Here is a 22466-nt window from a genome sequence, read left to right as displayed (position 1 = left end):
GGCCTCTATTTTTAGTGCTTCCCTAGGCTCTAGCTGGAGAAACCGTTTAGTCATCAGGGTGTTTATTTTCCGGCTGTTTCCGACGTCGGGAAAGCAGAATGTTGAGACTGAAGAGATCCAAGGCTGCTGGAAAAGACTTCTTAGGATCAGGCCTGGGAATTCAGCCTTCAGACCTCTGGGTCCCAGATCACAGAAAAAAAAAAAAAGAAAAGAAAAGAAAGTGGGCAGGGGTCAGCCAAGCCCCCAGGAGACCAAGAGAGCTGGATTCTCAGCCGCCTTCAGTTTCCAGGCTCTCCAAGCCGAAGAACCCTCTGGCTCCAGCTGTACTTGAAGGAGTCTCTCCAAAAACTAACCAACCCCAGAACAAATTCTTTCCCAGGGCCGATTCCCAGAAACCCCCTCCCCAACATCCTTTATATCAGTGTGGTGAGCCTCCCGCCAACCACAGCTCCAGCCAATCTCAAGCCTGAGGTAGGCTTGGCAGGGCTATGATTGGCTGATTGATCCTCCCAGTCTTGGAATGTTGGGTCCTTAACAAAGGAATGAGGAAGGAAGGTGAGTCACCTGGGGAGGGTTTTAAAGGGCCAGGAGCAGGAGGGAAAAGGGAAAGGAGGGAAGAGCTCAGTGGGTGAGATGCAGTGTGCTGGACCCCCAAGATGCTGACAAAATTCCCTAGAGAACAGAGTAGGAAAGGCAGACACTACAACTGGGATATAATTTAGAATATAGAGAAAACTAAATGAGTGAGCAAAAGTAACAAACATAGGGCCTTAATTCCCATGGAGGGGTAAGAAAGGGTTTGGGAGTAATGTTGCTGGAAGTTAGATTGAAATAAGGACTTCCTCAAAGTGTCTCACTAAATCTTTTTCTTCTGGCCCCTGGATTTCCCATTCCAGAATCCCCTAGGTAGGAAATACCTGAGCGAGTTCAGATGCCTAGGTCTCATTTTTCCTCCTCCCACTCTGGCTACCCATCCATTTTTCCTAGAGAAAAGTTACCTAACAGGCCAAAGCTGCTATAAAATCCTTTAGGAATCAAACACTTACATGCTCACTGAAGTCTTTTAAAAGTGTGTGTAAACTCCTCTCCACCATATCATCTTCGTAAGTTTATATGACAGAGGGATATAGACAACTCTTTTTGTTCACCCCTTCCCAAGCATCCCTAATCCAACTTAAATTTGTAAAAGTCTTCCTCATCCTCGTGCCCCAAGGGCCGTTTCTCTGCCTGCCTATCCAGTAGCCCTGGGAAGCCATTACTGCTGGTCCAGCCTCTAATCTGTCTGGCACCTTGGTTGGCCCCCTCTCACCTTCCCTGCAGCCATCTGGACAATCTCCAGTCCCCTATGTCCATCCCTCATCCCTTCCATTGAGCTGATCATTTTTCCCCCAGTTTTCAAGTGATCCCAGCAGTCCCTACATCTGCCACCTTGTCTTGTGAGAGGAAAGGCCATCAGCAGGTGTACAGCAGTTCTGTGTATACATGCTCTGTGTGGACTTGGGTATTATTCTGCACCTGCTTGTATAGTGCACCCTGCTCTGTATATCTGCCTCCTCTGTACACACTCCTCACCAGATCCTGGGCCCCTTAAGGGCAGCAATCTAACTCGACTTTGAGTCTTCAGGGCCTTGCAGGACCTGGCATAGAATGCACTCAGCAAATGTGTTAACATGAATCTGTATATGTGTGTGCGTATGTGTGTGCAGCTATGTATCTGAGTTCAGATTATAAAACCGTTTATTGAACACCTCATTTGTCCATTGACAACTGTGCTAGCCTGAGGATGGGGCTGTGGTCTGGCCTGTCCCACCGCCCCGCACAAGTCCCACTTAAGTTTAGGCCAGAGTTGGGGGGAAAGGGCAGTCAGGCAGAGAGGTGTCAGGCTGTACTGGCAGAGTTGTGCCCCAAGCTCAGGGTCAGGGTGCTTGGGGCAAAGGGCAGACGGCCCACCCTGGAGCTGAAGCGGGCAGGGAGAGGGTGCCAAAGCCAGGTCCTCGGTCAGTGCATCAACCCCACAGAAGCTCCCTGCCCCCGGCTGGGCAGGATGTGGTGGCAGCTGCAGGAGAGTGGGCAGGATGTGGGGGTGGGGGCAGCTGAAACACAGCCTGACAGTCGTCTCCCCAGCTCCTCCCTCCTTCTCTCTTGCCCCCCCCACATCCGCCCCCTCCCGGTCACGTGCTCCCAGCCAGGGCACCGACGGACTATTTCCCCCTTTCCGCGGAAGGACATAATTGTCAGCGCAAACTCCAGTCGCCGCCTATTTCAGCTGTACCACGGCTTTTTCTTGCCCCATAACCCAGGACAGAAAGTTTGTCGAATACACATTTCTTTAGAGCCCTGATCGCTAACCAGGGAGTGGCCCCTTTAAATGCAAATTAACCGCCTTCTCTCTCGCCCCCCACCCCCATCCCAACTTCGCTCCTCGTGCCCAGACTCCACCAGCTGCCATTGACGTCACGCGTGCGTCAGCGTCGCCAGCCCAACCAGACGGCACGTGGGGGGAAGAAGGTAGACTTAAAGGGCCAGACGCTCGCGGCCTGCCAGGTTTTGGCTATGAGACTTGGCCTGGGAGGAACGAAATGGGATGTGGGGAAATGTCTTGGAGCAGAAGGAAATGCAGGGTAGAGCCGGGCGCGGTGGCTCACGCCTGCAATCCCAGCACTTTGGGAGGCCGAGGTGGGCGGATCACGAGGTCAGGAGTTCGAGACCAGCCTGGCCAATATGGTGAAACCCCATCTCTACTGCAAATACAAAAATTAGCCTGGCGTGGTGGCGCGCGCGTGTAGTCCTAGATACTCGGGAGGATGAGGCAGAAGGATCACTTGAACCCGGAAGGCGGAGGTTGCAGTGAGCCAAGATCGCGCCACTGCACTCCAGCCTGGGCGACAGAGCGAGACTCCGTCTCAAAAACAAGAAAAAAGAAATGCAGGGTAGACGTTAAGAAGGACTTCCCAGAGTAGGAGGGTGTATTTGCTCATGGGAGAGAAACCCAGGAGCAGAAAGGCAGAACCACTGTGAAAGTGGAGGCTTGGCATTTGAGACTCGCCCAATTATAATTTTAGCCTTTCCCTTATCCTTGCCCTGCATGTCCATAAGCACAAGGACTTCTTTCACTTGTGTGTCGCCAGCATCTAGAAAGCAGCATGTAGTAGGGACTCAATTTAAGTCCAGTCCTTCCTCCTTACCTGATGGGGTACTGGTTCCAGGACACTTCCCATAGCAAAATCTGCTGAATCTGTGATATAATGTAACATTTGCATGTGACCTATGCACCACCTCCGATACACTTTAAATCATCTCTAGATAACTTAGTATCTAATACAATGTAAATGCTATGAAAATAGTTGTTATACGGTATTGTTTAAGGAATAATGACAAGAAAAAAAAGTCTGTTCATGTTCAGTACAGATGCAATTTTTTTTCTGAGTATTCACCATCCAAGGTTGGTTGAATCCATGGATGCACAGTATTTGTAGAATGAATGAACTGATCCATTGAGTCCAGTGCAAAAACACTTCCTTTAGGTGGCTTTCCTTGATTGCTCCACCCAGCATGCATAGCACAAACACGCCCAGCTAAAGACAATTGCACTGTCTTTTGAATGCTCACAGCAATTAATAAACCTGTCGCTTCCTTCCATGCATTAGAGACCATGAGAGCAGTGGTTAAGAGCACAGAACTAGGAATAATATAAACTTGGGTTACAATTTCATTAATACTGTTTACTAGTGGAGTGACCTTAGACAAGTCTCTTCATCTTAGTAGTAATAACTGTCCTATGGGGTTAATGCTACTTAGAGCTAGACTTGCTGTTTGAATTAAATGCATCCATTTCTGTGAAGTTCTAGTATGGTACCTGTTGCATAGTAAGCATTCAATACTTGTGGGGGGTAGGTTTTAACATGGCCCTCTCTCCCACTAAAGTGTGAGCTTCTTGAGAACAAGGACTTTGCCATCCTGATTTATTCCCCAGCATCAAGCTGGGGGATAAAGTCTTATAATTGGTGCTTTAAAAATGTTTTCGGCCAGGCGCAGTGGCTCACATTTGTAATCCCAACACTTTGGGAAGCCAAGATGGGAGGATCACTTGAGGTCAGGAGTTTGGGGCCAGGTGTTCAAGACCAGCTTGGTCAACATAGTGAGACGTTGTCTCTATTTAAAAAAAAAAAAAAAAAGGCCGGGTGTGTTGGCTCACACCAGTAATTCTAGAACTTTGGGAGGCTGAGGTGGGCAGATCACGAGGTCAGGAGATCAAGACCATCCTGGCCAACATGGTAAAACCCCATCTCTACTAAAATACAAAAAAATTAGCCAGGTGTGGTGGCACATGCCTGTAGTCCCAGCTACTCGGGAGGCTGAGGCAGGGGAATCGCTTGAACCGGGGAAGCAGAGGTTGCAGTGAGCAGAGATCGTGCCACAGGACTCTAGCCTGGCGACAGAGCGAGACTCTGTCTTAAGGAGGAAAAAAAAGTTTTTAGAATGAATAAACATCTCTTTTTTTTTTTTTTTTTTCAGATGGAGTCTCACTCTGTTGCCCTGGCTAGATGGCTGGAGTACAGTGGCACAATTTCGGCTCACTGCTACCTCCGTCTCCCCTCCCGGGTTCAAGTGATTCTCCTGCCTCAGCCTCCTGAGTAGCTGGGACTACAGGTGAGTGCCACCACGCCTGGCTAATTTTCATCTTTTTAGTTGAGATGGGGTTTCACCATATGGGCCAGACTGGTCTTGAACTCCTGACCTTGTGATCCACCCACCTCAGCCTCCCAAAGTACTGGGATTACAGGCATGAGCCGCTGCATCCGGCCACAGCGAGACATCATCTTTTAAATAAAAATTTAAAAAATTAAATGAATACGTGAACAATTTCAGTATTCCCTGAAATTTGACCTCCAAACTCAAATCTGAAGTTGTTATCCAAAGGAAGAAAACATTATAAATACCCCCTTACCACTTGTTGTGCCCCTTCTGTGCCCCAGGTTTTAAGGCTCTGTGGTAGAAGCTCAAGGTACAGTTGAGGTTAATCTCTACAGTTGAACCAAAAGTACTGTATTATGCAAACAAGCCACAAAGGATTGGTCTGCGATGAAGACCTGGGTGGGGAAGGGGGCTTCTGACCTCTCCTCATCCCCAGTTTAGCTACTGAAACCCTGTCCCAAGAAACCCAGGCTGGGCTTCTGTCAAGGACAGAGGACACTAAAAGAGAGCTGGAAAAGGGGTTTTTCATCCAAACACTAACCCACGTTTGAGCTTTTCTTCTCTGGAGCCTCATCTTACTCCTGACCCCCAGCCAGTTCCTCTCCTGTCCCTAGCTCTGGTTCCCACTCCCCACCCCCACCTTCATTCCCTCCACAGCTCCCCAGTGATTATAGTGGAGGGGGGGACAAGACCTCCTATCACCTGGTTCCAGTTCCTTGGCCAGAGGAGCAGTAGCCACCTTGTCCTTGTTCAGCCTGTCTTGCAGCTGCTTATCGATCTGATTTTCAATATCTGTCACCATCTCTGAAGTAGAAGGCCTGACAGACAACAGGAGGGACTTCCTGCCAGGGGAATAGCTATGATCAGAAGGCAGTGAGAGCCCTCTCTTTCCTTGAGGAGGAGGAAGAAGTGGTGAGACCCTCCTCTGGCTGAGAGCAACCTCCTCAACACAAGGAACCCTGGGGGTGTGGGTGGGTTTCCCCCACAGGAATCTCCCATCAGCCTTGATGTTAGCTCCGCCCCCCTGCAGGGGTGGGGTGACACCCAGGAGCACTGTGTTCCAGAAAACCCCAAAATAACCTGCCTTCACTGTCCGGCTGCTATTTCTGTCCGTCTTGTTTAATTATTCAAACCTAAGTTGGGGAGTGAACTATAAAAAGCTCCCCTACTTGGGGACCCAGGAGAGCTGGGAGACTCGCCAGGTTGCAATAGCAGCAGACCACAGTGTTTGGGTGAGGTCACTTGGTCCGGCCTCTGGCCTGAAAGTTCCTTCTGCTGTTTGGCTGCTTCCTCTGCTAGAAGGCAGAACCCAGGCCTCCCTCCCAAAGCTCCCTCGTGCCCTCACTTCAGCACCCCTCCGGCCCCTATCTTGCCTGGGGACTGTCCTCCACCCCACCCCACTTGACTCTGGCCATACTTATTGTCAGCTGTCCCTTTGCCAACCTACTCCCTAGTTCAGGATTCTTAACCCACAGATGATACTGTTAGACCCAAGCATCAGCAGTGGAGGGAGATGGGATGGCAGAGGACTAGTTTGGTGAACACAGAGACCGGAAGATGGCACCAGGCCCTCGGGTGGCATCACCATCAGCAGGGGGTGGAGAACACTGTTCTGGGTGGGGCAGTTCTTGGCTGTCACGGGTGCTGAGCCTCTTCAGGAGCTTCTCTTGGGAACTCTGACATGGTAGCTGAAGGGATGGAGGTAAGGTAGTCCTTCTTTTCTTTCCTGGGCCTGGCCCTCTTCTTTTTTTCTGTCACCCAGGCTGGAGTGCAGTGGCGCTATCTCGGCTCACTGCAAGCTCCGCCTCCCAAGTTCACACCATTCTCCTGCCTCAGACTCCCGAGTAGCTGGGACTACAGGCGCCCGCCACCATGCCCGGCTGATTTTTTTGTATTTTTAGTAGAGATGGGGTTTCACCGTGTTAGCCAGGACAGTCTTGATCTCCCGACCTCGTGATCCGCCCACCTCGGCCTCCCAAAGTGCTGGGATTATAGGCGTGAGCCACCGCGCCCAGCCAGGCCTGGTCTTCTTCTAATTGGACTATGCTGAAGTCCAATGTCAGTTTCCACTGAAACAGAAGCACAGGGCAGGCTAAGTGAGAAAGGCAGGTCTCCCTGAGGGCCACTTCTGTGACCCCTCCTACCACAGGCCTTTCCTAAAAAGGTAGTAACAGAGGATTATAGTCATGGTGATTCTGGCAATGTGGGGTTATCACAGTGAGCAGCCCTTGGGGGTGGGACTGAGGGGATTCTTGCAGCGAGGGAGAGACTGGCAGTTACACAGCTTGAGCAGGAAGGAGGGCAAGAGAGGCTGTGGCAGCCACAGAGACCCAGAGACCCACACATGGACAGGAGTTATAGGATGGGCAGAAGGACAAGTGGCAGCAAAAGTGACACTTGAGCCCCAAGAGAGGGAGAGACCCCAGGAGCAGACCCAGAGACCCAGGGCAGACAGAGGGGCAGACACCAAGAGCACAGAGGTGGAGTAAGAGGCCCAGTGTGGCGGGGGAAGGCAGCAGCGTGGCAGAAGCCGGGGACGGGGAGCATGGCAGGGCTTTCCAAGAGTCAGTGTGGGACCTGAGTGTTTAAAAAGAGCCTTGGGTTTCACACTCAGGCCTATTTTGGGGTTTGTTCCCACACATCTCCGTCAGCAGCAGTGGCAGCTCCTGCAAGGTCCAGCTCAGCTTTCCTTTTCACGGCTGCTCTTTGAGCTGCTGTGGGAGGTTGCTGAGCTATGGGGAAGAGGTACGCCGTCGCTAAGCAACGAGAGGCTGTGCACCTGGAGGTCCTAGGAGAAGACCCTGTCACCAACGGTATGGGGGAGGCAGGGAGACAGTAAAGGGTTGACCAAGCTCAAGGCTCCCTCTCCCAGCCTCCCCAAGACAGTTACAGAGGTATGGACCCATCGCTCAGGAAGCCTGTTGAGTTAGCTCACAATCCTCCAGGAGGCTGCGATTGTGCATGCGAACCTGTGTGACATTCCATGGACTGAGAGTTGGAGAGGGCAAGGGCTAGGGCATGAAAGACAAGGGTGAGCATCTTTCACACCAATCTTGGAGGAAGGTCGAGGACTTGCCCATCTGCTAAAAGGTAGGAACTTCTGTGGAAGTGCAAAGACCTGAGGGAGGAGACTTGGTAGGGAGGTGACAGAATGGGAAGGGAAGCCAGTTGGACCCTGGACCAGCCTCCCAGTCACAGAGGCTACTGAGGAGCCTACACAGAAGGGAGGTGGTGGGGCAGCAGGGGCCCTGCACCCATCAGCCATCTGCTGGAAGTCTCAGTGTCCTCAAAGCTGAAGTGCTGCACTATTTGCCGTTATTTTTCTTCTCTTTTATTATTATTATTATTTTTTTTTTTTGGTGGACTGGAGTTTGAATGAGGTAATGATCAAGAGGGAAAGACTTGTCGATTGACCCTGTCACCTGCCTCACTGCATCTCTAACAGGCCTGTGTGCCTGTAAATGTGAGGAACAGCTCAGGGTTGACAGAGGGCCGTTGCCTCCCTTTTTCTGTCACTTCCTCCATTGCCTCAACCCCTATCCAGAAGAGGGCACCTTCATTCAGCAAGCATGGATCAAGCACTCATGACCTGCCAGCCAGGGTGCTGGGGAAGTGATGAGGGGTGTGTTCCGTGGTGGCGGACACCCAGCCCCTCCTCCTCAGTGCCCGTCTCCTCTCTGGTATCTTGGCAGGCTCCTGTTCTCCCATCAGATGCTACACTCACACATGCTGCACATACTGGTGAATAGCTTCTTGCTGTCCATCCTGGCACGGTCCCCAAATTCCACAGGGAACAGGGTGTGCTTCAGCCCTCTCCCTCTCTCACTAAGGGCTAGGAAGTTCTGAGTTTTCCATCTCACACACCCCAGAGGCTGCATTGCCGAGAAGACATAGGGGCAACGTGAGGCCCACGAGAAAGATGCCAAGTTGAGGACAAGAAGGGCACAGGCTTGTTTTGCTTTCATTCCTGCTTTATGCCAGGCACTCTGAAAGGCATTGTGTGCACTATTTTCATCATCAGACAATAGCCCATAATACTTTGTCTGACATCTGACAAAGAACGATCAGCCTTATTTTACAGATGGTGAAACTGAAGGAGGATGTTCATGTTCATACAGCACAAAGTGAGTGGCTCTGGGATTTCAACCCATAGAGTACTGTTAGGATAATACCCTCACAAATTCAATGTTGAAAGTGTTAATGAAGGCCGGGTGCGGTGGCTCATGCCTGTAACCCCCCACTTTGGGAGGCCAAGGCGGGCAGATCACCTGAGGTCAGGAGTTTGAGACTAGCCTAACCAACATGGAGAAACCCCGTCTCTACTAAAAATACAAAATTAGCTGGGCATGGTGGCGCATGCCTGTAGTCCCAGCTACTCGGGAGGCTGAGGCAGGAGAATCGCTTGAATCCGGGAGGCGGAGGTTGCGGTGAGCCAAGATCGTGCCATTGCACTCCAGTCTTGGCAACAAGAGTGAAACTCCATCTCAATAAATAAATAAATAAAGTGCTAATGAGACAGAAAGGGCACTGAAAGATCCAGTCACCCAGGGACCTCTCAATTGCTCAGATTTGGAGAAGGTGGGGAGAGAAGATTGGGTCAAACAGACCTGAGATCCAATCTCAGCTCAGTCATTTCCAGCTGTGTGACCTTGGGTAAGTCACTCACCCTTTCTGAGTCTCAGTTTTCTCAATGATTATGTGACAGCAATGTTCATGAAGTGCTGCCAAAGTTACAATAGATCATGTAAACTATGTGCAATGTACTTCGTTGCCTTGCAGCAATGGATGGCGCCTCTCCTTCCATCCTCTACAGAAGTAGGAAGAGGTAACCAAGAACAAGTTCAGGAGGGTGCAAATCTGTTGGTATAGTATCAGGAAGCCCAAAGCCTGGCAGAGGTTTGTAGAATAGGTAAAGGATAGCAAAAGGCACTTTCTCTCTTTCAAGGGGATGGGGGGTGATGGGTGGGAGGAGGGAACCAGGGGAGGGGAGTCATTTTTGGAGCAAGAGTATCAAGAAAAGCCAAAAAAGGGACCTCTGCTGGAGCAGGTAGAGTAACGGTGGCAGATGCCAGAGTGAATAGAACTCCCAACTCCTATTTTCTTCCCGTTTCTCTCCTAAGACAGATGTTTAAAGTGGAAATAAGAGAATTGGAGTTCTGAAAATGTGAGAATCAAATCTACAGCCCCATTCGTTCAGTGACTTCCTATCTCCACCCTGTGAAGTTCACCAGAGGCACAGAGGGAACTTGCCCAGATGGTTGTGGTGGCATTGTCCCTGGTGTGTGAATAATTTTGGAGAATAGAAGAGGTGTAAAAATACTATAGATGAAAATAGGAGATTCTAATCTTTAAGAAGAGGGAAAGATATTTTCAAAACTCTGGGATTTCATTCCCACGACTGTTGTGGAAGGCTAGAGAAAAAAAGAGGGACGATCAGGAGCTAGATGGGGTTCACTAATTAATCCCTGGCTAAATGGGCATCACCCGGGAGATTGTCAGGACGTCAGAGGATCCCACTCCACTCCAGACCTGTGAATCACAGTTGGCACTTTAACAAGAGGCATAGGTGATTCAAATATACATTCAAGACCGAGATGCACTGCCATAACCTGCTCGTTTTTTTTGTTTGCTTGTTTGTTTGTTTGTTTGTTTTTTGAGACAGTCTTGCTCTGTCGCCTAGGCTGGAGAGCAATGGCGCGATCTCAGCTCACTGCAACCTCTGCCTCCCGGGTTCAAGCGATTATCCTGCTTCAGCCTCGTGAGTAACTGGAATTACAGGGGTGCATCACTATGCCTGGCTAATTTTTGTATTTTTAGTAGAGACAAGGTTTCACCATGTTGACCAGGCTGGTCCCAAACTCCTGAGCTTGTGATCCGCCCACCTCAGCCTCCCAAAGGCCTGGGATTACAGGCGTGAGCCACTGTGCCCAGCCCGTAACCTGTTCTTGAACCCTATAAATAGGTGAGTGATTGTAAAGATGCCATGGAAAGCTAAGAGTTCCTTCAGGAACCTCTTCCTCCAGGAGAGGATTGGAGGGCACTGTTCAGGGCGGGGTTCTGCCTCCTTTGCCCCGTGGCTTCGTTCACTTGTTTTACACAGTGGGCTTCCAACTAAGCTTTCCTTTGAAGAGCCGGGCCACAGCCAAAGATGTTTGAAACTCGTCTGTGCCGTGTTATGGAACATCTGTGCTATGGAATGCTGCACAGTCTTACGAGGCATGAACTGGATCTGGGCCCACTGACAGAATGGTCCCAGAGACAAATTGTTTAGTGAAAAAAGCAAGTCTCAGGCCGGGCGTGGTGGTTCACACCTGTAATCCCAGCACTTTGGGAGGCCAAGGTGGGCAGATCATCTGAAGTCAGGATTTCAAGACCAGCCTGGCCAACATGATGAAACCCCGTCTCTACTAAAAGTACAAAAATTAGTTGAGCGTGGTGGCAGGTGCCCATAATTCCAGCTACTTGGGTGGCTGAGACACAAGAATCGCTTGAACCAGGAAGGCGGAGGTTGCAGTGAGCCGAGATCACGCCACTGCATTCCAGTCTGGGTGACAGAGTGAGACTCTGTCAAAAAAATAAATAAATAAAATAAAAGAAAGAAAGACGGAAGCAGCTGCCAGGCATGGTGGCTCATGCCTGTAATCTCAGCACTTTGGGAGGTCGAGTCGGGTGGATTACCTGAGGTCGGGAGTTCAAGACCAGCCCAACCAACATGGAGAAACCCCATCTCTACTAAAAATACAAAATTAGGGCCGGGTGTGCTGGTTCATGCCTGTAATCCCAGCACATTGGGAGGCTGAGGCAGGTGGATCACCTGAGGTCAGGAGTTTGAGACCAGCCTGACCAACATAGTGAAACCCTATCTCTACTAAAAATACACACACACCAAAAAAAAAAAAAATTAGCTGGGCATGGTGGCTGGTGCCTGTAATCCCAGCTAGTCAGGTGGCTGATGCAGGAGACTTGCTTGGACCCGGAAGGCAGAGATTGCGGTGAGCCGAGATCGCGCCACTGCACTCCAACCTGGGCAATAAGAGTGAAACTCCATCTCAAAAAAGAAAAAAAGGCCAAGTACGGTGGCTCTCACCTGTAATCTCAGCACTTTGGGAGGCCTAGGCGGGCGGATCACGAGGTCAGGAGATCGAGACCATCCTGGCTAACACCGTGAAACCCTGTCTCTACTAAGAAATACAAAAAATTAGCCAGGCGTGGTGGCGGGCACCTGTAGTCCCAGCTACTTGGGAGGCTGAGACAAGAGAATGGCGTGAACTCAGGAGGTGGAGCTTACAGTGAGCCGAGTTCGTGCCGCTGCACTCCAGCCTGGGTGACAGGGCGAGACTCTGTCTCAGAAAAAAAAAAAGAAAAAGAAAGGAAAAAAAAAAGAAAAAAGTAATTATCTGTGTAATCTATAGAATAGACTATTTATGTAAATAAGCATGTATAGGTATGTGTGTATTCATCAACTATCTGTACTCAGTGACTTAAAACAGCAATGACTGCTTTTGTTTTTGGGGATTGACTGGGTTCCACCAGGTGATTTTCCCTCAGGGTCTCGTGCTGTTGCAGTCTGACAAGGTTTGGATCAGGGGTCTCAAAGTCTTCTTCACATGTCTGCCACCGAGGCTGGGAACACTTAAGCAGGTGGCGTCCAGAACAGCTACAGTCTCTTTCTGTCTTTGGTCTCTCCTCGTGGTCCTTGTGGTCTCTCCAGCACGGGGGCTTTAGGGTAGCCAGCCTTCTTACAAGGAGGACTGGGGCTCCGAAGGCATTATCCTGAGATAGAGAGCTAAGGGGAATCAATATTGCTTTTTATGACCTAGCCTTGGGTGTCACCGAGCATCACTGTCATACATTAGTGGAGGCAGTCACAGAGTCCTGCTCATGTTCTAGGGCAGAGGACAGAGCCTTCCACCTCATGTGGAGGCTCCAAACCTCAGGGTTTTGGAAGAGCCCATGGAATGGGAAATGTTGTGGCCATATTTGGAAAATACATTCTGCCACAATATGAACATATATATGAGGGCAAATGTGTAGAAAGAAGGCCTGGAAGGATCTATACCAAATTATCAACAATGTTTATTTCTGGGGAAGATGCAGATATATTTTACCTTATTTTTGTACATATGACTTGGATCTTTTACATTGAGATGATATATACATTATTTTATTTGTTTAATGAAAAGGGAACTCAGGGAAGAAAAATTTGCTGTAGGCTTTTTATAATAAAAGGGTTTAATAGATTGGTATTGCTGAGGAGTGTTGCATAATGCATCTGAATTTTATGAAAGCATTTCATTAGGTTGATTATATTATCTTTTTTAAAAGATGCAGGAACATGGACAGCATTACTCATTCATTTAACAAATAGTCAGTGAATGCCTACTGTGTGTTAATGGAACAGTTATACCCAGAAAATCTTGTTAATAAATCTGAGTCAGCTTGGAGAGATATCACTGGTAGCTCCATACATTGCCCTGTCCTGGTTAGCACTTTTGTCTGGAAAGAGAAAAGGCAGACTAGGCAAGAAGGTGGCTTATTGGTACAAAAACACTTGACTATATTAGATTAAAACAGTGGCAAATGCTCAGCTCCACTCTTCCATTTATCTATTGCTATGTAACAGACCACCTTAAAACTTAGAGGCTTAAAACAACATTCTTTCATTATTATTATGGTCCTGGGCTCTACTGGGCTAAACTAGGCAGTTGTCGCTTGACAGGTCTCTTACGTGGTTGCAGACAGCAGCTGGAGTCATCTCAAAGGCTTCCTCATATGTCTGGTTGTCAGCTAGGACCTCAGCTGGGAAGATCAACAGGAACGTCATATAGATGTGGACTTCTCCATGTGGCCTCAGCTTCCTCACAGCATGGCAGTAGGGTTCCCAGAGCAAATGGCCCTTAGGACCAGGTGGAAGCCATAAGTCACATAATCTCACTTTCACTGTAGTTAGAGGCCTTCCCAGATTCAAAGGGAGGGGCTGTGGATGCTCCCTCTCAATGGGATGATGGATAATTCCCCTGTAAGAAGAGCATGAAGGAGCGGAGACTTTGTTATGGACGTCTTAGAAAATAAAACCTGCTGGGCTGGGCGCGATGGCTCATGCCTGTAATCCCAGCAGTTTGGTAGACCGAGGTGGGTGGATCATGGATCCTTTGAGATCAGGAGTTCGAGACCAGCCTGGCCAACATGGTGAAACGTGGCTCTACTAAAAATACAAAAATTAGCCGGGCGTGGTGGCATGTGCCTGTAGTCACAGCTATTTGGGAGGCTGAGGCAGGAGAATTGCTTGAACCTGGGAGGCAGAGGTTGCAGTGAGCCGAGATCGTGCCACTGCCCTCCAGCCTGGGGAACAGAGCAATACTTCATCTCAAAAAAAAAAAAAAAAAAAAGAAAAGAAAAGAAAAGAAAACCTGCTGCATTCACTAATTATCAAATAAATAAAAACTAATCAATGATGGTTCCCCTTCTTCAAAGTAACAATTGACTCAGTTAACACAGAGTAAAAAAGTCAAGCCCTTCTGTATTAGGCCAGATGGGTTAAGTTATGCTGTAGTGGTAACCATTCCCTCAAGTCTCAGTAGGTTAACGTAATACGTCTCAGTGGCAGATAGTGACTGTCTTTCTTTCCAGGTTGCTACCAGCTGGTGATAGCTCATGACACATATCACACTCAGGTTAGTAGGGGAGGCTCTGTTCCACATAGTCACTCAGGGACCCAGGCTGACAGAGGCTCTACCATTTTCTAGCTACACCATCTGGAACACAGATACCATATCTGGGAAAGAAAGATCAGAGAATCGCATATGGGATTTTTATACTTTTTATTTCCTTTTCTTTTTTTTGAGATGGAGTTTCACTCTTGTTGCCCAAGCTGGAGTTCAATGGCGCAATCTTGGCTCACTGCAAACTCCGCCCTCCGGGTTCAAGTGATTCTTCTTCCTCAGCCTCCCAAGTAGCTGGGATTATAGGCGCCCACCACCATGCCTGGCTAATTTTTTGTGTTTTTAATAGAGATAGGGTTTCACCATGTTGGCCAGGCGGGTCTCAAACTCCAGACCTCAGGTGATCCATATGCCTCGGCCTCCCAAAGTGCTGAGATTACAGGTGTGAGCCACCGCACTCAGCCTTTTTATACTTCTAAAGTTTTTTTTTTTTTCTTAAAAAAAAAAAAAAAAAAGTAGGTCCACTTGTGGTGGCTCATGCCTGTAATCCCAGCACTTTAGGAGGCTGAGGTTGGGGGATCCCTTGAGTCCAGGAGTTTGAGACCAGCCTGAGCAATATAGGGAGATCCTGTCTTTACTAAAAAAAAAAAATCAGCTGAATGTGGCGACACATGCCTATGGTCCTAGCTACTTGGGAGGCTGAGGTGGGAGGATTGCTTGCTTGGACCCAGGAGGTTGAGGCTGTAGTGAGTCCTGATCATGCCACTGCACTCTAGCCTGGGCAACCGACTGAAACCCTGTCTCAAAAAACAAACAAACAAACAAACAAAACATGTGATGGGGTCTTGCTATGTTGCTCAGGCTGGCCTCGAACTCCTGGGCTCAAGCGATCCTCCCACCTCAGCCTTCCAAAGTGTTGGGATTACACGTGTGAGCCACTGTGCCTGGACTCATATGGGATTTTTATTGTCTAAGCATGGAAATGGTACATTGTACTTCAGTCACCTTTCATTGGCCTAAACTAGTCATATAGTTCTGCCTAACTGCAAGGGGATTGGGAAATGTAGCAGAGTAAATGGAGTTTTTGGTGAGTGTTTGGTGGTATCTGTCACACCTTGTTATAGCCTACAAGGTTATATCAGATCTGTCCTTCCACCTTACTTTTTAGACCTTGTCTCCAGATAGTTCATCTTTTAGCTCCTTCAAGTCATTGCTGAGATGTTGCCTTCTCAAGGAAGCCTCTCCTGGTCACCCTGTTTAAAATCGCAACCCATCCCTTACTCCTCTCCTCCACCCTTGATGTCCCTTACCCTGTTTTTCCTTTTTCCAAGGCACTTCTTTCTTTCTTTTTTTTTTTTGAGACAGAGTCTTTCTCTGTCACCCAGGCAGGAGTGTAGTGGCATGATCTTGGCTCATGGCAACCTCCGCCTCCTAGGTTCAAGTGATCCTCCTGCCTCAGCCTCTGGAATAGCTAGAATTATAGGTGCGCACCACCACGCCCAGATAATTTTTGTATTTTTAGTAGAGATGGGGTCACCATGTTGGCCTGGCTGGTCTCGAACTCCTGGACTTTGTGTTTGTGTTTCTCTGCTGCAACGTCAGCTTCACTAGGTCATTGATTTATGTCTGCTTTGTTCAGTGATGTATCCCAAGTACCTAGGGCAGTGTCTGGCACACAGAGGGCACTTAATAAATATTTGTTGAAGGATTAAATTTTTTTAAAAGTATTTGCTGCTAGCAAGGGTGTGGTTACACTAACAGTTCCACATACTTTTAGTGGGATTCTACATTGGTGCAATACATTTTTTAAAATAAAACTTCAAATTTTGTACTAATTTTAGATTTGTGGAAAAGTTGCAAAGATAGTACAATGAGTTCCTGTGTACCCCTTACTGAGTCTACCCTAAGGTTAACATCTTACATTGCTGTGGTACGTTTCTCAAACTAAGAAACCACTATGAACGTATTACTGTTAAATAAACTCCAGAATTTATTTAATTTCACCAGTTTTCTATTAATGTCCCTTTTTCTTCTGTGCCAGGATCCAGTTCAGGTTACCAAATTGTATTTGACAACACATATTTTTTAAATGTCCATGCTTCTTGCAGAGAATGGGGCCCTCTTCCCTGCACTGGTAGAAAGGTAACTGAGAGGTTTCATAAGCCCCAGCAGAGACAGATTTGTGTTGATTTGCAGCAAAGTCAGTCTGGGCTGCTTTCTTGACCCTGAACGACTGGCCCCAGTAGTATAGACCATTTTCTCTCACTTTCTGTCCCTTCTTTCTTTCTGTGAATGGGTGTAGATTTTCTGTAGGACATTAGGCCTCATGTAAAAAGATCCTTTATAAAATGCACTCTGACCAAGCAACTTCTCATCTAGACATGTAGTCCAATACAGCATTATTTTATTTTATTTTTTATTTTTTTATTTTTTTGAGACACAGTCTCGCTTGGTCCCCAGGCTGGAGTGCAGTGGCGCGATATTGGCTCACTGCAACCTCCACCTCCCAGGTTCAAGCAATTCTCCTGCCTCAGCCTTCCTAGTAGCTGGGACTACAGGTGCTTGTTACTGGGCATAGCTAATTTTTGTAGTTTTAGTAGAGATGGGATTTCCCCACGTTGGCCAGGCTGGTCTCAAACTCCTGGCCTCAAGTGATCTGCCTGCCTTGGCCTCCCAAAGTGCTGGAATTACAGGCTTGAGCCACCACGCCCGGGCAATACAGCATTATTTTATATACTAAAACTTAAACAATCTAGTTATTTTATAGTGGATGGATTAAATAGATTATGTTATATCCCATGTAATATGGGAGAATGTTTATAATGATAAATGGAAAAAGCAGGTTACAAAAGAAGATACATAGTGTGGCTCTAATTACAAATATGATTGGAAGAAAATGTATCAAAATGTTATAAGTGGTCACCACTTGTTATGGTATCATGAATTATTTTTACCTTTTTTGTTTTTTTATATTTTCTAAATTTCCCACAAAAAATATGTATTATAATTAGGAAAAAAACCTATAATTTTTTAAAAAGTATATACTCTTTGAACTACCTTCTGTTCTAGTATTCTATTCTAAGGAGTTAATTAGAGATGTAACAAAGGACCGGGTGCAGTGGCTCACGCCTGTAATCCCAGCACTTTGGGAGGCTGAGGTGGGAGGATCACTTGAGCCCAGGAGTTTGAGACCAGCCTGGGCAATACCCCCTCTTTACAAAAAATAAAACATAAGCTGGGCATAGTGGTACATGCCTATAGTCCCAGCTACTCAGTAGGCTGAGGTGGGAAGATGCCTTGAGCCCAGGAATTGGAGGTGGCGGTGAGCCGTGATGGCGCCACTCCCTCCAACCCGGGCAACAGAGTGAGACCCTGTCTAAAAAAAAGAAAGAAAAAAATGTAACAAAGATTTTGTCTACAAAGATATCCATTACATAATTACTTATACTAGTGAAAATGGAAAACAATTCAACATCGTAGGAATGTTAAATACATATGGGCTATATTATAGGCATTAATAATATTTTTGAAGAAATTTTAAAGACAGAGGAAAATATTTTTCATGGCTAAGTGAATAAAGCAGAATCTAAAATTGCATATACAATACGATCTCAGTTATTCTCAACTCAAGTCTCTTTACTTTTTATTGTAAATTGGCAAATTATAGTGCTATATAAGTCTCTCTAGTTTGGTTCAACAGAGCAAATGCATTCTTATATCACATTATTAAAGTATGCCCTCTAGAACAGTTCTCAAACTGTCTGTAGTGAAGGATGCATTTTTTAAAATTTCCAGTCTTTTATGGACTGATATTTTTGTGAAATGCAAGAAAAACTAGTTACTAGAAAACTGAAATGAAAAAGAGCTATAAAATACAAGCCTCAATTTTTAAAATTATTACATTCAGATGAAAAATTACTGGCAGTTCCTGTAAGCTTCTAAATGTTTGCTCTCAATTATTGCATTTATCCAGTTGTGGACCAGTAACAGTTTGTGGTGCTCACTTTTAGAAGCACTGCTCTAGAACAAGCAGCCTGCCACTCTGTCCTGTTGCTCACATCTGGGCAACAGAGGGAGATCTCATCTCTAAATTAAAAAAAAAAAAAAAAAAAAAAGAGCAATATAAGCTTATTGTAATAATAGTACAAGAAGGGCCTTCTCCTCATCTCTACTCTCCAAAGGTGACCACCGCCAAGTTTCTTGTGTATCAGTCCAAAATGACAGCTTTCTACATTGGCACACACAGATCCACCTTGTTTTTTTTTTTAAGAGACAGGGTCTCACTGTGTTGCCCAGGCTGGTCTCTTTTTTTTTTTAATTAGATTAATTAATTAATTAATGTTTTTTGAGACAGAGTTTCGCTCTTTTCACCCAGGCTGGAGTGCAATGGCGCAATCTTGGCTCACTGCAACCTCTGCCTCCTGGGTTCAAGTGATTCTCCTGCCTCAGCCTCTTGAGTAGCTGGGATTACAGGCATGCACCACCACACCTGGCTAATTTTGTATTTTTAGTAGAGACGGGGTTTCTCCATGTTGGTCAGGCTGGTCTTGAACTCCCAACCTCAGGTGATCCCCTGCCTCAGCCTCCCAAAGTGCTTGGATTACAGGCGTGAGCCACCATGCCCAGCCTTTTTTTTTTTTTTTTTTTGGCTCTGTCACCCAGGTTGGAGTGCAGTGGCGTGACTTCGGCTCACTGCAACCTCTGCCTCACAGGTTCAAGTGATTCTCCTGCCTCAGCCTCCCGAGTAGCTGGGATCACAGGTGCATGCCATCACGCCTGGCTAATTTTTTTGTATTTTCAGTAGAGACAGGGTTTCACCATGTTGGCCAGCCTAATCTCGAACTCCTGACCTCAGGTGATCCAGCCACCTTGGCCTCCCAAAGTGCTGAGATTCCAGGTGTAAGTCACCATGCCTGGCCTTCCCAGGCTGGTCTTGAACTCCTGGGTTCAAGCGATCTTCTGGCCTTGGCCTCCCAAGTGCTGGGATTACAGGCATGATCCACCATACCCAGCTTCCAGCTGATAATTTTTATTGGCTGCATAATGTTCCATTGCGTGGCTGCCCTACTGAGTTTATTGCCAATACCAACAATACTGCAACAAATCCTCCAGAGCTCTATGCCCACGTATCCAAGTATATCCACAGGAAAAAGTCCTTGCTGGGGTATGTGCACTTACATTAAGAAAAACAAGCTCTATTGAAATATAATTCGGCCGGGCGCGGTGGCTCAAGCCTGTAATCCCAGCACTTTGGGAGGCCGAGACGGGCGGATCATGAGGTCAGGAGATCGAGACCATCCTGGCTAATACGGTGAAACCCCGTCTCTACTAAAAAAATACAAAAAAACTAGCCGGGCGAAGTGGCGGGTGCCTGTAGTCCCAGCTACTCGGGAGGCTGAGGCGGGAGAATTGCGCGAACCCGAGAGGAGGAGCTTGCAGTGAGCTGAGATCCGGCCACTGCACTCCAGCCTGGGTGACAGAGCAAGACTCCGTCTCAAAAAAAAAAAAAAAAAAAAAAAAAAAAAAAAAAAAAAGAAATATAATTCACAGACCATACAATTCACCCTTTTAAAGTATGCAATTGTGTGATATTTTATTATACTCAGAGTTGTGCAGCTATCACCACTCATTACAGAACATTTTTATCACCCCTAAAAGAAAGCCCATATCCATTAGCAGTCACTCTCTGTTCTTCCCTTTACCCAGGCCTTTGCAATTACTGATCTACTTTCTGTTCCTATGGATCTGACTATTCTGGGCATTTCACATAAATAAAAGTATACAGTATGTGGCATTTTGTGTCTGGCTTCTTTCATTTAGCAGCACATTTTCAAATTCATCCATGTTGTAGCATGTGTCAGTACTTCATTCCTTTTGATAGGTGAATAATATTCCACTGTGTGGAGATAACACTTTTGTTTATCCACTCATCAGTTGATGGCCATTTGGATTGCTTCCATTTTTTGGCTATTATGAATAGTGCTGCTATAGATATTCATGTGCAGATATTTGTGTGGACATATGCTTTCAATTTTGTTAGATGTACACCTAGGAGAGGAATTGTTAGGTCACATGATAACTCTATGTTTAACATTTTGAGGAGTTGCCAAATTGTTTATCAAAGTGGCTCCACTATTTTAACCCTTCCAGCAATGCATAAGAGTTATTTCTCCACATCCTCACCACATTGATTATTGTGTCTGCTTTATTTTAGCCATCCTAATGGGAGTAAAATGGGATCTCATAGTGATTTTGATTTGCATTTCTCTAATGGCTAGTGATGGCCAGGCACAGTGGCCCTGGCCTGTAATCCCAGCACTTTGGGAGGCCAACGAGGGCAGATCACTTGAGCCTAGGAGTTCAAGACCAGCCTGGGCAGCATGGCGGATACTTTGTCTCTATAAAAAATACAAAAATTAGCTGGACATGGTGGCAAATGCCTGTAGTCCTAGCTATGTGGGAGGCTGAGGTAGGAGATCACCTGAGCCTCGGGAGATCAAGGCTTCAGTGAGCCATGATCATGCCATTGCACTCCAGTGTGGGTGACAGGGTGAGACTTCATTTCAAAAGAAAAAAGGCCGTTTGTATATGTTCTTTTGGGAGAAATGTGTATTCAAATCCTTTGCCAATTTCTTAATTAGGTTGTCTTTTTATTGTTATGAGTTCTTTATATAGTCTGGATCTAAATCCCTTATCACATATATGATTAGCAAATATTTTCTCCCACTCTGTGGGTTTTTTCATTTTTTTTCTTCCAAGTTTTATTTTTATTTTGTTTTTTGAGATGGAGTCTTGCTCTGTCACCCAGGTTGAAGAGCAGTGGCATGATCTCGGATGACTGTAACCTCCACCTCCGAGTTCAAGCGATTCTCCTGCCTTAGCCTCCCAAGTAGCTGGGATTACAGGTGTGCGCCACCATGCCTAGCTAATTTTTGTATTTTCAGTAGAGACGGGATTTCTCCATGTTGGCCAGGCTGGTCTCGAACTCCCAACCTCAGGTGATCCACCCAGCTCGGCCTCCTAAAGTGCTGGGATTACAGGCGTGAGCCACCACACCTGGCCTAAAATACCTACATTTTTTAGAGATGGGAGTCTCACTATGTTGCCCAGGCTGGTCTTTAACTCCCTGGACTCAAGCAATCCTCCCATCTTGGTCTCCCAAAGTGCTGGGATTACAGGTGTGAGCCACCATGCCTGGCCTTTTTAAAAAGAGTTTTATAGTTTCATCTCCTACAGTTAGGTTTGTGGTTCATTTTGAGTTTATTTTTGTATATGGTGTCGGGTAGGGGTTCGACTGCCTCCTTTTGCATGTGGATTTCCAGTTGTCCTGACACCATTTGTTGAAAAGACTACTTTCTCTGTTGAATTATCCTGGCACCCTACACTTAATTTTTTTCATGCCACCTTGTCTAAGAAGCACTTATATGTTTTATATTCCCAAATTGTCCTCCAAAGAGGTTACAATGGCATATAATCCCATCCATAGAAGCTAAGAGACTGTATCTCAGATTGGGCATTGAAGGTTAGCAAGGACATTAATGAGCTCAAGCTTATCAGGGACACACAGCAGAGTGGAGTGTGCAGGGAGCTTGAGAGTGTCATGAAAGGGGAGGTTGAAGGAAGTAAAAATGTTTCTCTCAGAGAAGAGAAAAAATGCTGGGGAATGTATATCTGGTGGGCCTGAGTTTAAAGCCCCGTTCTGCTCCTTTCCAGCTGAGTAGCCTTGGGTAGCTGTCAGATCCAACTCTGAACCTCAGTTTCATCATGTTAAACCAAGATGGAGACCACAACAACCTTTGTAGGGTTGTTGTGAGGAGTAAATGTATGTAAATATCCCAGCCCACGATAGACTCTCAGTAACGGTAGCTATTGTGACTTTTCTATATGTGGTATATGTGGCTGAGATCATGTGATTGTGGGGGAGCATTGCAGCCATTTGGTGAGTATGAGATTTTTAATGATGACTGATCACATGTAGAAACTTGGATCTACTGGTAAATGTCACTGTCACCCAGAGCAAGGCAGTACTTGAAGTCTTTGCTGTGACACGTTAAGGGGGGGAGAGGCTGTGACTGAGATTGGATGTGACAGCAAGACAGATCCTGAGTG

Source organism: Macaca mulatta, chromosome 1 (genome assembly GCF_049350105.2).
Source record: "Macaca mulatta isolate MMU2019108-1 chromosome 1, T2T-MMU8v2.0, whole genome shotgun sequence".
Taxonomy (NCBI): Eukaryota; Metazoa; Chordata; class Mammalia; order Primates; family Cercopithecidae; genus Macaca; species Macaca mulatta.
The sequence above is the reverse complement of the archived record's forward strand: the minus strand, read 5'-3'. Positions refer to the sequence as shown.